This window comes from Sus scrofa, chromosome 3, assembly GCF_000003025.6.
Source record: "Sus scrofa isolate TJ Tabasco breed Duroc chromosome 3, Sscrofa11.1, whole genome shotgun sequence".
Classification (NCBI taxonomy): Eukaryota; Metazoa; Chordata; class Mammalia; order Artiodactyla; family Suidae; genus Sus; species Sus scrofa.
Genome location: NC_010445.4, coordinates 98747859 through 98764378, shown reverse-complemented (window position 1 = coordinate 98764378; position 16520 = coordinate 98747859). Strand labels below are relative to the sequence as shown.

The following is a 16520-nucleotide window of genomic DNA, read 5'->3' as shown; positions in this document are numbered from 1 at the left end:
AAAGACAGGGTCTTGATATGGGCTTGCTTGAGCTCAAAGAAAAGATTTCTGGAGCTCTACCAATTCCCAACTAGGTGTCTGCTGCTAAGGCCAAACGCTGCAGCAATACTACTGCAAAGAGATAGTGGTTCCTCTGAAGATGCTCATTCTCAGCATACAAGGATGCTGAAGGTCAAGGTGAGGACTTCCAACAGCTCTAGCCCAGTGTTTGAGCCTGAATTTCAAAGGGAAAGGGTGATCCCTGCCCCTTTTACCTTGCTTCATCTAATCAATATCCAATTACCCAGTTGGCACCGAAGTTTGTGGAGCCCAATCCTAGACCAACAGCACATATGAAACCTGAAGCAACAGAAGCCTCCCCCTGCACGTTTCCCCCTATGGTGAGAAGACCCACTCGAGTGACTTCTGTTTGACCAACAGAGGACCAACTAGGGAAACTTACACAATGGAATTGGCTTTATTGCCTGCTGGCTCAATAATTAGACAAGATGTTAACTAGATTTACTACATTGATATTTCGCAGCACATGAAAATCTCAAATCATTAGGTTGTATACCTAAAATTCATTTAACATTTTAAATTAATTACACCTCAAAAAAAATGGCTTTACCACAACTTCTCACATGAATTTTCTAGTAGAAATTTACCTCCAACACTGAAAACAGCAAGAAAATAGGCTTAACCAACCAGGTACAGTGCCTGTGTATTATCCACCTTTGTACCCCCAAGGCACAGAACAGTATCTGGCACACAGCAGGTACCTGACAAATGTCAAACATTAGGTGATCTCAGTGAAGGATGAAAATGTGTTCAAGGACTAACCTGCAAAAGTATCTCTTCATGTTGGGAATTATCAGGATCACAGGATTCTCTCGCAGTGTTTCCACATCCTCAGTAAGATTTCCTTACCAAATGATTTGCAGAAGGCAGATCTGCAGAGATTCACAACCTAAAGTGTTCAAAAACAGAAAAAACATACATGAGGAAAAACAAAGCATATTATTTGGCATTATGCAAGTTCACTTGCATGTGTGATAGAACTTTCCCTATCTATATAACATTTAGGAAAATGCTCAAACAGTATTTAATAGAAGCACGACTTCCTACTGAAGCTTCACATTGGTAGTTGTGGAACTGGGCTAAATTTACCTCTCATTCTGGCCTTTTTTTATGCCAGGTTTTAAGAGTATGGCTTTAATAACCAAGAAACTCTTTATGCAGGTGACTTGAAAATAAAATGTAGAAAATATAAGTAATAATAAGTTCTTAGAGATGATTTAGGCTCCCTAAGTGGGTATATCAAAAACACCTCAGAAGGGTGTGAGAGAATCAATCCTCAGAAGTTTAGGAGTAAGAAATATTTCAAAATAGAACAGATTGGAGACTTTGTTATTGTCCAGGGTATAGTCATCACCATATGAGAATTTAACAGCTACATCATTGATTGGGTGCAGGGTAAGGAGTTTTCCATGAAAATGGTTACAAATGAATTCTAATACCAATCACATATAAATTGAGTAAACATTTTCTGCAGGAGTGCTACATAATTCTTTAGGTAGATTTTGTGTTTTCCCATTATTGCTATCATATGGATGTTTCAAATGAGTCAAGTCAGTTCCATCGAGGTAGATTCCAGCTTGTTTGGGGAAAAACTCTGCCTCACAGATCTTATTGATCTAAACATGATCCATTTGCAACACCTGGCACATAGTAGCTACTCAAAAAGTGTATAAATATTCCCATGAAATAACATTTCTCTTCTCTAAGCATACCATGGGAAGCTTTTTCCTCATTTCTTCTCAATTGTTCTCCTGTAATTTTCTCTCTGCTGTGTTTTCATCAAAATTACTTGTATTCACTTCAGTGTGCTTTTGCGTATCTCAAGACTCTTGTTTTTTAGATCTCATTATCTTGAGCCATCATAAAGAATATACACTTCGGAAACAGAGAATACAACCCCTTGTTCTTTTTATAACCCATTGTTTTGGTTAAGGCTCTTTTCTTAAAAGATGATAAAGTCTGCGAGTAGGAAACTGGCAAAAGCCTCTTTCTTCAGCCTAACTATATAGTTCCTGAGGTCTTCATGTTCATAAAGGATTCCACCTGCCATGGCCGATCTAACAGTAAGCAATGAACTCCACCTGAGCCAATCAGAACATTTTTCCCTTAAGATTTTCAATTTTAAAAAGAGAAAGTTTTTTGTTTAATGCAAAACCTGAAAATATGTGAATATAAATGTTCCACATGACCAAGTTTCCAGCCACAAGGATGACTTTGTCGCCAAGAGTAAGGCCAACACACAAAGCAGCAGACAATGGAAATCCAAGGAAGATAATTCTGAGGGTATTCAAATCCATTCAGTCTATGGTCCACCTAAAACTCTGACATTCTTAGGGTTGGTTTATTTCATTAATTCAATAAATATTCAGTACATACCTACTAAAGGCCAAGCATGTTACTAGGCATTAGAGATCCAAAAGTGAGACGGATGAGGTCTCTGCCCTGGTAGGGCTTGCAAGCCATTAAACTCCCCACCTTCCACCATGACTATCACTTTTTTTTGGCTTCAATTAGTTTAAATGACAACCAAAAGAGAGCTAACTTCACCTACATTTTTGAATTAAACTTCTGGGGATTTGCCTGTGAAATTAATCACAATTTTCATGACAAAAATCTATTCTAAACAACTAGGTAACCCACAAATTTTGGATCTTGATTTATACCTGAATTCATTAATATTTCCCCTCAAAAACTAGAAAATCCTCCACTGACTTACCCAACAGCTAAGAAATCTCAAACTTATCTTAATTCTTTAAAAAAAAAAATCTGTATTTAAGTATAACATGATGCAACAGGCGATTTTGCTTCAAGCAGTTTTATTTCCTACACCAACTATTCAGGAAACGAATATATAATTTTTACTCTTTCTCCCAACCTGGATTCAAAACAAAACACAAAGCTCTAGGGCGGTAGGTAGTGCTAGACCACATTTCCAAGGCCTTCCTCGTTCTAACATTTGAAGATGATAATAATGATAATGACATTTATTTTTAAGCAACCATAATATATGTTAGGCAAAGAAAACTAGTTCATCTTCAACTATGTGATCTTTCCAAACACAGATATGAGGGAGTCGCTTGCCTGCTCAAGGTCCAGTGAGTGGAATGCAGAGATGAAAAACCAGCCCTTCATGAGGACACTGTGCTGGGACCCCCCACTATTTGCCTCCACCCTTCATGACACACCACTGGAGACAGCTTCATGTTCACAAACGAGGTGCCCACACTGAAGCCACCCTGGGACACACAGCACCTGACAGCTACCAAGCCAACAGCTACCCAGGCTTAGATTTCATAGCCAGGGGCTGCCAGCCCTTTTCCCTGTCTCTGCAATGAGCTCTGCCCCATCCACACAAAAAAAAAAAAAAAAAAAAAGTATCTCACCAGATGAAATCTATCACATGCGTGCAGAGCCTAGGTAAATGCTTTCCCACATTCTTTACACTCACTTCATTTCTCTCCCGTGTAATTTCTCTTGGGCTTAATATAGTTAGAATTCCCTTCTGTGGCTTGTCCACATGGGCTATATTCACAGGGCTGCTCTCCAGGTTGAGTTGGTGCCTGCTGATTAAAGTATAAGTGGTAACTAAAAGCTTTCTCACTTTCTTTGCACCCATGGGGATTCTGCTGCTTACAAGTTCTGGACGTTTTCCTGCCAGTAGCTGGTTTTCCCCAAACTTCATCAGCTTTGCAGTAGGTAGTCTCTTTGGCTTCAAGTTGAGACTTCTGGTCTGCACAGGTGTCTTGAAGGATTCTTCTCCTATCAGTCCTCAGCTCTTTCTGCTCCACCTAGTTGAGCATTTGGGTTTATGGAGAATAACCCCCACTGAGCCCAGGTTCAAAATGTTCTCCAGCATCATGTCTCTACAGAATTTTCTCAGCTGGGTTCAGCAATGCCCCTCTCATGGAGGGGTCCATTACCCCTTTGTGTAGGTCTCCAAACCCTTTGATCAAGTGGTCAGCAACCCTGGAGCCATTGCTTCCTCCTCCACATTCCCCACCTGGAGAGAGGTGGGGTCTTGAGCAGGCACAGTGATGAAAAATTGAGAAGGTCTTCTCTGAAGTCTGGAAATTGACAAGGATGACAATTTTCCCCACTTTGTGGGGTGATGGTACTGGAGGTGTCAGCAAGGGCAGAAAAGCAAGAGCTGCTTGTTGGTGCCAGAGGCAGATAGTGAGAATGTTGAGCCTTCACAGGAATAAATGCAGTGCTCTGGCAATGCACACTTGGATCTCGGAGCTTGGAAGGCCCCCAGGGCAGGCCTAGGAGTGCCTGAGGCTGTGGAGGGCAGCAGCCTAGTCCTTCGAGTAAGTTCTAACCTCATACTGAGGGGAGAATAGAATCCCATTGCCTACAGGATAAACTTTCAATTTCTTACCATGGCTTAAAGTCCTTTTGCCTAGCCACTGCCTTCCTTTCCTTCCATTTCTCTTCCTACCCACTAACCCCCACCCTACACCGTATACTTTGTTGCTAGCCAACTTCACCTTGGCCACACTGAGCCTAATAGTTTCCACAAATTTGCCATACAAAGTCCCTCGCATCCAGGCAAATTGACAGTATTTCCCTCTGCTTGCAGTAATTTTGTTCACGCTTGAAGGCCTAGAAAATTTTTCACTCCACTGTCCCACCTATGAAACCTCCCATGAGGCAACCCACTGGCACACCAAAATTAGTCCATCCCAATCTACCATCCCTGGATCTCATTCATAACTTATAGAAGCTGTTCTACCGTGCTATCTTTCATCTTCCCAACTTAACTGAGACTCCTTGAGGATAAGAACCATTCTTCATTAATCTTAAATTACCATCTGTTGGGCTGTACCCTGTAGACCTGCAAGTTGCCCAGCCTCGAGACTGAAAAAAGAGCCCAGAGACGGCTGCAGTTTACTGAATGGGGGAGCTTACACAAAGGCTCCTGGAACAACACCCACCATGTGCAGCAGACAACGGACAGCGCACAGCAAGCCTCCGCTACTCACGCGAGGAGGAGGCTACTGTTTATAGAGGGGAATTGACATCAGGTGGGCTCATCAGTTACCAGGGATAATTAAGCCCTACAATTAAATGATCAGATAGTCATGTGAGTAAAGCAGAGACTGGTCAATCAGAGAACATACAGAAAGCAAGAAAACAGTCATCTCGAATAGCCTAACCATACACCACAATCTAACCCTACATCAGGTACATTGTGACGCCCAAACAGGAGGAAAAATATCTGAGGAATTCCTGATGATTCAAAAAATAATATCTGGCTGACTTAAAACTATTTTTGATGAAAGAAGATAAAGTAAGATTCAACCAATCAAGGTGGAAGGTAGCCTTGGAGAGTGATAAGCTGTCTCCATACACCTAGATGGAGATACAGCCATTACTCTGTCTGACCTAGACTATAGCTATGAAACCTAAACAGAACCTCCATGATCCCCAAAGAGGTAGCATCTTATAGAGATATATATTCTTCAGTCAGCTTAAGCCCAAATCCTTGTTCCACTATGGAATATCACTATAACCTTGGGTAAATCATTTAGTTCTCCAAACCTCAGTTCCCTCACCTGTAAAATGGGAGTAACATCAGTACCTATCCTCGGGTCTTTGGTGAAGACTAATGCAGTGACCTATGTAGCGTTTAACATATTGATGAACACTTAGCAAGTGCTTAACAGATATTAAATATCATCATTATTATCAAAATCAGCATTGCTAACATCATCATCATCTTCACCTAGGACAGTCTCCATTTTACAAATGAATTAAGTCTTAGAGAAGCTTTTCTTAGCATTGGTACTAATAAATTGCAATTATTTAAAACATGCAACATGAAGTTTTCTTTTAATTAGACTTGATTTATAATACTGTGCCAATTTCTGTTGTACAGCAAAATGACGCAGTCGTATATGTGTATACGTTCTTTTTCTCATATTCCATCGGCATGAGTATTTTTAATAGTATTAGACTGATGTCTGACTATTTGTACATACATAAACAACATTTTCATATGTTTCAAGCTAATATTAGTTTTAAGGTATTTACTTCAAATATATATATTTGGGCACATTGAGATTAAATCTATAATCCATAATAACATTATCCTTTCGTTCTTATATTTCTTATGCTTGTGATTCTCTAACTAGAGGCCCAGGCAGTGGTATTTGAAAAGCTCCCCAGGTGCTTTGAAGGTGATTTCTCCCACTTCCCTATGTTTAAGAGAATCACTGATTTCTGCTTTCTCACATGAGAAAAGAGAAGGCAGTCAAATAGGCCTCTAGGAAACATCAGTGACTTAACTCAGCAATTCTCATCCATGCAACTGATTAGAATTACCTGGTAGACTTTCTCCAAGGAAGATATACAGATGGCCAATAAGCATATGAAAAAATGCTCAACATACCTGATTATTAGAGAAATACAAATCAAAACTACCATGAGATACCACCTCACACAAGTCAGAATGGCCATCATTAATAAGTCCACAAATAACAACTGCTGGAGGGGGTGTGGAGAAAAGGGAACCCTCCTGCACTGTTGGTGGGAACGTAAGCTGGTACAGCCACTATGGAGAACTTAGAAATCTATACATAGAACTACCATGTAATCCAGCAATCCCACTCTTGGGCGTATATCTGGACAAAACTTTCCTTAAAAAAGACACATGCACCTGCATGTTCATTGCAGCTCTATTCACAATAGCCAAGACATGGAACCAACCCAAATGTCCATCGACAGATGATTGGATTAGGAAGTTGTGGTATATATATACACAATAGAATACTACTCAGCCATAAAAAAGAATGACATAATGCGATTTGCAGCAACATGGATGGAAATAGAGACTCTCATACTGAGTGAAATAAGTCAGAAAGAGAAACACAAATACCATATATCACTTATAACTGGAATCTGGTGTACAGCACAAATGAACCTTTTCACAAGAAAAGAAGAGCATGGACTTGGGGAATAGACTTGTGGTTCCCCAGGTGGAGGGGGAGGGAGTGGGAGGGATTGGGAGCTTGGGGGTCAACGGATGCAAACTATTGCTCATGGAATGGATTTACAATGACATTCTGCTGTGTAGCACTGAGAACCATGTCTAGATACTTACATCGCAACATGACAATGGGAGGAAAAATTATGTATACATGTATGTGTAACTTGGTCCCCATGCTGTACAGTGGAAAAGATAAAATAAAATAAAATAAAAATAAAATAGAAAATAATATGATCATCATACAACTATAAATGTAATAAATTCATTGAGAAACAAAAGAGTTACCTGGTGACGACTTGAAAGTCCAGAGCCTGAGACCATGCAAATTATACTGATAATAAGGTATTAAGTTTGTCAATTAGATCACATCTAAAACAAACAGAATGCATTATTCACAATAGCCAAGTTATGAAACAACTCTTTTCTTTTTGCCACAGTAAGATGAGGTACTATCATGCTGACTTTATAAGTTTAAATCACAATTTCTATACATCCAAAAAGATTTTTTTTAACATATCTTCAAATCTATTGTGGACAGGTGAATGGACCATGTTCAAAATAGTTGCAAGAATGCCCTTAGTCAACTATTAGGAAAAAATTTTTTCTTCTATGTACAAGTAGGGTTTATTATTAAAGAGCTATGTAACAAAAGGACCTATCTTTTAGGTATCAGGTGATAATGACTTCTGTGAAGAGGCAGAGGAAATACAACCCTATTATATTGACATGATTGTTTATGTAGGTTTTTTGTTTGGTTTGATTTCGGTTTGGGGTTTGGGATTTTTTGCTGTGCCCACAGCATTTGGAAGTTCCCCAGACGGGGATCAAACCTGCCACAACAGCGGCACTAGCCGCTGCAGTAACACTAGCCAATGCAGTGACAACACTGGATCCTTAACCCACTGCACTATGAGAGAACTCTCTGTCCTTTAAAATTACATTTTACCCATAAACCATTTGAGCATCTAGTTAAACGGAATGATCACTCCTGGGTCCTAGATAAACCTCGTGTATTTCACTATTACTTAGAAGTTTCAAAATTTGGTATGCTTGTTCGGATTTTTTGCTTTGTGTTGGCTTGCTTAAACCGGGCTTCATTAAGGACATGGTGCATGTGTGTGAAATCATTTTTAAGGGTCTCCAGAGGTCAGCTTTATCATCATCAATGTTTATACCTCTTGAGAGCTAACCAAGCCTTCATGAACTCTATACCAGAGCTGACTTCTGATATTGACAAGAGTGCAAACCACCCTGAGGATGAGACTCTGACAATAGGTGGTTTTCTGTTTTCTTGCTGGAAAACAATACTTTTCTCCATTTTTTAAATAGTACTAAATGTCTCAATGTAACATCAGGGGAAGGAAAATGGGGGGGGGGAAACGTAGTAGATTCTGGCCTACAGCATTTTTTAGACAGCAACAATCCATTTTCTTCAAAGCACTCATCCTACACTCTGATTCAGTTAGAATATGCTATTAGACCTGTTATTGATCCATCAAGCATTCAATTTTAACTTTGGAATGAAGAAAACAAATGTGACTTATTTTTCTGTTAGCTTCTGTGATACTTAGTAATTGTTTGAGTGAGATACATTTATTCTCAAGTCTTTAAACTCTGTGATTTTAATCATCTGACCAACATTTCTTAGGCATTAGGAGGTAATCTGTGACCTTTTTCTGCAGAGAAAAGACTGTGACCAAAATAGTTCTCCACATGTCTCAGTGGGGTCAGTATGCATGCTCTATTTACTCATTTTATTTTTTTTTCTTTTTAGGGACACACCTGCAGCAAATAGAAGTTCCTGGGCTAAAGTTTGAATCAGAGCTGCAGCTGCCCACCTGCGCCACAACCACAGCAACACAGGATCCAAGCCACATCTGTAAACTACGCCACAGCTTGCAGCAATGCTAGATTCTTTTTTTTATTATTACTCAAATGAATTTATCACATCTGTAGTTGCATAACGATCATAACAATCCAATTTCACAGGATTTCCATCCCATAACCCAAGCACATCCCCCCACCCCCCAAACTGTCTCCTCTGGAGACCATAAGTTTTTCCATGTCTGTGAGTCAGCATCTGTTCTGCAAAGAAATTCAGTCTGTCCTTTTAACCCAGTGATCGAGGCCAGGTGTCAAATCCACATCCTCATGGACACTATGTCGGGTTCTTAACTCTGAGCTACAATGGGAATGCCTATTTATCATTATCATTTTTAAAGGTAACCAGTTTTAAAAACTTTCCTTGGCTAGAACGTTAGGAATCAATAACCATATGATTGGGAAAACATTAGTGATATAGGGATTGGAACTAAAATGATTGCTATCAGGCAACCCAAAAATAATCAAATTTACGTCTTGGTTCTGTAATTCAAATGCAATTTTTATTCACTGCTTTATCATTAAAATGTTCCTTTGGAACTAAATTAATTTTTCTTTCTCTGCAAGATGATCATGCCTAGGATTTTATTTGTAGTCTTCCAAAATCACCTGTTTACATACCACTGACCACCCTCCCCAATAGTGACACATTTATTGATGAAGCTCAATGTCCTATTAAGAACTAAGAGTGAAATATTATGTGTCTATAAATCGGTAAATAAAAGAAACAACTGACTTTGATGAAAGAATCTAAAACAAACGATTTTTTTTAAAGATGAAGCAGGAAGACAGAGCATCTCTTTCTGACTCTTGTTTAATGAAACCGGTTCGCACTCACCAAACAGTTCAGGGAGTTCATAAAAACCCTATCATATTTGGCTTTGTTCCCCAAATTTGGCATAATTCTTCCGAAAATTGTCTATCTACTTCAAAATGAAGATTCATACAGGTTGACTCATGTAGCTAAAATTCATAAATTATTAGTTCTACATTTTGTTCTACTGTATGAAATCACCAACTGTCAGTTCAGTTGGACATTTGGGTTGATTAAAATTTTTGCAGAGTTCCTGTGTTGGCTCAGTGGTAATGAACCCAATTAGCAGCCAAGAGGACATGGGTTTGATCTTGGCCTCACTCACTGGGTAAAGGATCTGCTGTTGCTCTGAGCTACAGTGTAGGTTGCACATGCAGCTCATAACCCACGTGGCTGTGGCTGTGGCTGTGGTGTAGGCTGGCAGCTGTAGCTCCTATTCCACTCCTAGCCTGGGGATTTTATATGCTGCAGCTGCAGTCCAAAAAAGACAAAAAAAAAATTGCAATTACAAACATTGCACATACAAACATACTTGGTTCACATGTGCAAGAGTTTCTCTTAGGCATGTAACTAGAAGAAAAAGCTCTGGGTCATAGAGTTAGCACAACTCTTTAATTTTACAGGATACTATCAAGTGATTTTTCCAAAGTTTTTATCAACAATACAGTCTGTCAACTACTGAAAGATATGTATTAATCCACAGTGATAATGGATTTGACAAATTCTACTTATAGGTCTGCTGTGTGTGTGTGTCTTTAAGTTTATAATTTTGAACTCTTAGAGCTTGCTAATGACTTAAAACCTGTTTTTTTTCCTCCTTTTTAGGGCCGTACTCGCAGCATATGGAAGTTCCCAGGCTAGGAATCGAGTGGGAGCTACAGGCGCTGGCCTAAACCACAGCCACAACAATGCGGAATCCAAGCTGCATCTCTGAGCTGCGTCTGAGACATACACCACAGCTCACAGCAACACCCAGATCCTTATCCCACTGAGCGAGGCCAGGGATAGAACTGGTGTCCTCATGGATGCTAGTAAGGTTCGTTAACCCCTGAGCCATGAAGGGAACTCCCAACTTGAAACTTTAAGTAGTAATTTTTCTTACAGTGTTTTATTTGAACCTAGGGTCAAAGTTTACTCAATGTGCTATTAACGTAGTTTCTTTATCATTCTATTTGTTAGTGTTAACCTTCTATATCATTTTTTCAACTATTTACTTCCAACATTTCATGTCCTTATGTTTTAGGTTTGTATCTTGAAAACAGCCTGTATATAACCTAAAATATTTGCTTTTAAACTGGAAATTTCAATCAATGCACAATTACTATCCTTTCCTCCTTTCCGACTTCTTTCATTTACTTTTTAAAATATTTTAATATGCTATTTATTTCTGCCTTCACTCCTTTTTTTCCTCTTGCTTAGTTTCACCAAATGTTTTTCATATCTTTAATTCAATTCTTTGTTGATTATCTCTACTGCGTCTTTGTTTTCTAGTTCATTATTTTTTTTTCTTTTTAGAGCCGCATCTGTGGCATATGGAAGTTCCCAAGCTAGGGGTCGAATTGGAGCTGCAACTGCCAGCCTACACCACAGCCACAGCAACACCAGATCCAAGTAGCATCTGTGACCTATGCTGCAGGTTGCAACAATGTCTTTTAAGCCACTGTGCAAGGCCAGGGATCAAACTACTTCTGCATGGACACTATGTCAGGTTCTTAACCTATCGAGCTGCAATGGGTACTACTCTAGTTCATTATTTATTTTTTTTTTTTTAGTGTTGTCTCCATTATTTCCTTCCTACTACTTTCTTTAGATTAATGTTATTCTTTGGTTGATATCTTAAGTTGTATGCTTAGTTCATTAATTTCCAACTTTTATTTTTCTCTAAATAAGCATTTAAGGATAAAAAATTTTTCTTAAAACATTACTTTTATTGCTTTCTGTAAGTTTTATATGAAAAGTTTTTTATTTTCTTTCAGTTCTTAGTATTTATCTTTAATAGTTCTTATTATTTTTCCTTGACCTATGATTAATTTAGAAATTTAATTTCTAAATATTAGGGAAAATTCTATTTATCCTTCTGTTTTTAAGCTCTGACTTAATTACATTGTGGTCCAAGGTTTTGGCCAGAATAATAACTTTGAAATTTGATGGAAATTTGCTTTGTTGCCGAGTACATAATCAATTTTTATATATGCCTCATTTATAATCGCTTGGGATGAAAGTGTATTCTCTAATGTTGAATATAGAATTCCTTATAGGTATCTTAAATAAAGTTTGTACCTGTCTGTTCTAATCTTATAAAAAGTTTGCTTATTTTTTTACCTATTTCCCTATCAATAATGAGTAAAAAGCATGGAATTTCTCATTATGATAGTGATGGGTTTGTCAGTTCATATATATTTGGGGGATATTTTATTAGTTACACATTCATTTAGAATTGTATTTTCCTTATGAAATCAAACTTTTCTTATTGTGCTATGACCTTATGTATACATCAGGCTTTTTTTTTCCTTAAAATCCATTTGTTTTCTGGTATTAATATAACCACACCAGATTTCTTTCATTAGTGATTGCCTGATAAAATTTTCTCTGCCCTTCACTTTCAACCTTTATGTGTTCTTTTGTTATAGATTTTTATTTATAAATAACATTTATCTGAATGATTTATCAATTTACAATCTCTGTTATTCAACTGGTGAATTGAGTCCATTTACATTTATTATAATCATTGATATACATTTTCCTAGTATATTTTCTGTTTTTTATCTCACTTGTCCCTTTCCTTTTTTCCTGTCTTCTTGCTTTCTTATTTTTGTTTTGTTTTGTTTTGTTTTTCCTTTAATGCACTTTTTTCTCATATATTGATATGGAATTTATATACTTTATTCTTTTACCCTTAACATCTCTTTTGGCCACACTCATGGCATGGGAAGTTCCTGGGCCAGGTATCAAACTCACACCACAGCAGCAACTGGAGTCGCTGCAGTGACAATGCCAGATCCTTAACCAACTGTGCCACAAGAGAATTCTGATTATACTGTTAACCTTTTAACATGCTAAGTCTAACACTAAACTACAACTGAAAAATAAAAGAGCTTTAAAACACATTAGTATTGATCATCTCCTTTTCCAATTTTCATCCTATTAGACACTATTATCAATATTTCATTCAATGTTTGTTTGAATTCCTCAACAATTATTTTCTCTTCTGTGATTGTTTTTGCTTTTTCTTGAAAATAGTCTAGATTTCAGAGGTTTTATAAGGACAAATTTTCTGACAGTATGAATCGTCTTTTTCTTAATCTCTTTTTTTTTTTTTTTTTGTCTTTTTTTTAGGGCCGCACCTGCAGCATATGGAGCTTCCCAGGCTAGAGGTCAAATCACAGCTGCAGCAACACAGGATCTGAGCCACATCCGAGCCATGTCTCAACCTACACCATAGCTCATGGCAATGCAGGAACCTTAATCCACTGAGCAAGACCTGGGATGGAACTCGCATCTCATGGATATTAGTCAGGTTCGTTACTGCTGAGCTACAATGGAAACTCCAAAATATCTATTTGAGAATAGATTTTACATCATTTTTAATGACATCTTTTTAAATTTCTTTCAGCAGAATATATTTTACATCATTTTTAATGACATATTTTTAAATTTCTTTCAGCAGAAGTATTATTTGGGGTAGCTGCCAGAAATAAAAAAAGCAAGTCACAAAAATATTTAAATATTCAAAAAAATAGAACCTTAAGAAATAAATTGGGAGAGAAAGGCAAGAAGACGGAAGAGTAGGGGGACGCGCTCGCCCTCCCCCACAAACACAACAAAAATAACACATCTACATGTTAAAGGACTGGCACAAAACAGCAATTAATCGCTGGCAGAAGAACTTAAACTCCAACATCAACAAGAATCTCATGACATAACTGGGTAAAATGAGAAAAGAGGCGAGTGAGAGAAGGGGAAACGGGGCTGGACGGGCACTCCCGAAAGGGAACTGTGGAGGAGAAAGGGATCCCACACCCTGGAAAGTCACCTAATCGACAGAAAGATCAACGGAATCAGAGGGATCTTCAGACACCAAGAAGAGCACAGCAGTAGGTCTGAGATCTGAAAGGCAGGGTGAGAGCCGAACAGATCATCTGAACTACGGGCACAGTCACCAAAAACTGAGATGCTTGGGTGGGGGCTGGGCACCAAGACCTCGGCTCCAGAGGTTAGTCCCCAGGAGTGGGCTGGGGTGGGCGGTGCGGAGACTGCCTGGGGAACTAGGAAGCAGAGCATCGCGGGTGGAGGGTGCAATGTGCTGAGGGCTGGGGAGTAGAAAGCCACAACAGAGGGAACCCAGGAGAAGAGCTGTATCCACAGGAGAGACAAGGCACCAGTGTTGGGAGGGGGAGAGGAGGAGGGGTGGGCTGCCACAGAATACTCCTTGCACCACAGCAAGCTCACTTGCCCACCAGCTAGCAGAAAGCAGTGCTTCCCAGTGCATCCCCCCTCCCCCTACCCCATGCACGCACCTGACCTGAGGCTGCCTGCCATCCTGGAGAGCTGGCCTCACTACTTGTATGCCTGCCCTCTGGAGGGGCTACACCCCCATGGAGCAGTGCCCAGCACTTCCAGTCCCCTGGAAAAGTCCCACAACCCAGAAAAGATAGAGCAAGCTCTGCCCGGCCGTGCAAAATCTGCTTCCATTGCGGGGTAGTCCTGCCAGTCCCGGCAGCCCTGGGGAAGTGCCCCTTGGTTTCCCAGCAGCCCAGCTAGCCGCTCCTGCCCTTGAGGGTGCTGCACTCCTGTGGAACAGCTTCCCAGCTCCACCAGCCCCCTGGAAGAGTCCCACAGCCCAGAAAAGCTAGAGCAAGCTCCAGCAGGCCACAGGAAATCTGCTTCCATTGCAAGATGGTCCTGCCAGTTCTGGCTGCCCAGGGGAAGTGCCCCTTTGTTTCCCAGTGGCCTGGCTAGCTGCTCATGCCCTCAGGAGGTGCTGCACTCCTGTGGAGCAGTGCCCAGCACCACCAGCCTCCTGGAAGAGCCCCATAGCCCAGAAACACCAGAGCAAGCTCTGCCTGGCCATGTGAAATCTGCTTCCATTGCAGGGCGGACCTCCCAGGCCTGCCTGCCCTCAGTAAGTCCTCCTTTCCTTCAGAGAGACCCTGCTAGCCCTGTCCACCCTCAGGAAAAGCCATGCTGCCTCAAAGAAGATTGGCCAACACTGCCAGCCCTCAGAAAACACTCCACAGCAGTGCCAGGGAAAACCCTGCCCAGCCACGGGGAGTACAACTCCACCAAGAAGAAGAAAACAACAAGCAAGATGAAGAAGCTGAGAAATCACTCCAAGTTAAACCAACAGGAGAACTCACCTAAAGCAGTCAACAATGAAACAGACTTCTGCAGTCTGACAGACTTTGAGTTCAAAACGGAACTAGTGAAAATACAGAAGGAATTAAGAGAAGATATGAACAGTAATGCAGACTCCCTCAGAAAGGAACTAGAAAATACAAGGAGGAGCCAATAAAAACTAGAGAATTCATTTGCAGAGATACAAACTGAGCTAAGGGCAGTAAAAACCAGAAAGAATAATGCAGAAGAACGAATTAGTGATGTGGAAGATAGAATAATGGAAATCACCCAAACAGGAAAGCAGACAGAAAACCAAATGAAAAAAAAAAAAAAAAGGAAAGCAATATAAGAGACCTATGGGATAATATAAAGCAGGCCAATCTACACATAATAGGGATTCCAGTAGGAGTAGAAAGGATAAGGAGATGGAAAATATATTTGAAGAAATTATTACTGGAAACTTCCCAAATCTAAAGGATACTGAGTTCAAGATACAGGAAGCACAGAGGTCCCCAAACAAGTTGAACCCAAACAGACCCACTCCAAGACACATTATAATAAAAATGGCAAAAGTTAATGATAAAGAAAGGATCCTAAAGGCAGCAAGAGAAAAGCAGAATGCTACCTATAAGGGAAACTCCATAAGGCTATCAGTTGATTTCTCTACAAAAGCTCTACAGGCCAGGAGGGAATGGCAAGAGATATTTAAAGCACTTAAAGAAAAAAATATGCAACCTAGAATACTCTATCCAGCAAGAATATCATTTAAAATAGAAGGGGAAATAAAATTTTTTCCAACAAACAAAAGCTAAAAGAATACAGCAATACAAAACCCAGGCTAAGAGAAATATTAAAAGGGCTTCTCTAAAATAAAAGAAAAAAATAAACGAGGAAGAACTAGGATTGAGGAAACCACAATCAGACAGCAGTCACTCAAATAAGCAAGCACACAGATTTAATCATGAACATGTTCAAAACAAAATAAAATTTTTAAAAAAAGACATCAAAATCATAAAATGTGGGCAAGAGAAGTAAGGAAATAAATAGACTCTTTTTTAATTTTTTTTCTTATTTTTCTCTCTCTTTTTTTTCATCTTTATTTTAGTATAGTAATGAAGTGTTTGAACCTACAGGACTATCAGGCTAAAACACACAATTATAGGAAAGGGTTAACATACTTAAAAAACAGGGCAACCACAAATCAAAACCAAACATTGCATTCACAAAAAAATGAAAAGAAAAACACTCAAGTAGAAAATAATTGGAGACCATCCAACCAAAAAAAGGAGGAAGAATGGAGAATCATAGAATCAACTGGAAAATGAGATTTAAAATGGCAATAAAAAATCATCTATCAATTATCACCTTAAATGTCAATGGACTGAATGCTCCAATCAAAAGACACAGAGTGGCTGAGTGTATAAAAAAGAAAAAACCTTA

At 39.3% G+C, this 16520-nt stretch overlaps 1 long non-coding RNA gene across 4 annotated transcripts in view; it reads right to left on the bottom strand.

Moving 5' to 3' along the window:
• LOC102165712 overlaps positions 1–16520 on the bottom strand; it is a 640592-nt gene that overhangs the window by 366132 nt on the left and 257940 nt on the right. For all 4 annotated transcript variants that reach the window (XR_002342756.1, XR_002342754.1, XR_002342755.1 and 1 more), the window contains exon 3: positions 823–949. This is a non-coding gene — a long non-coding RNA (uncharacterized LOC102165712). The remainder of the gene's footprint in view (positions 1–822; positions 950–16520) is intronic.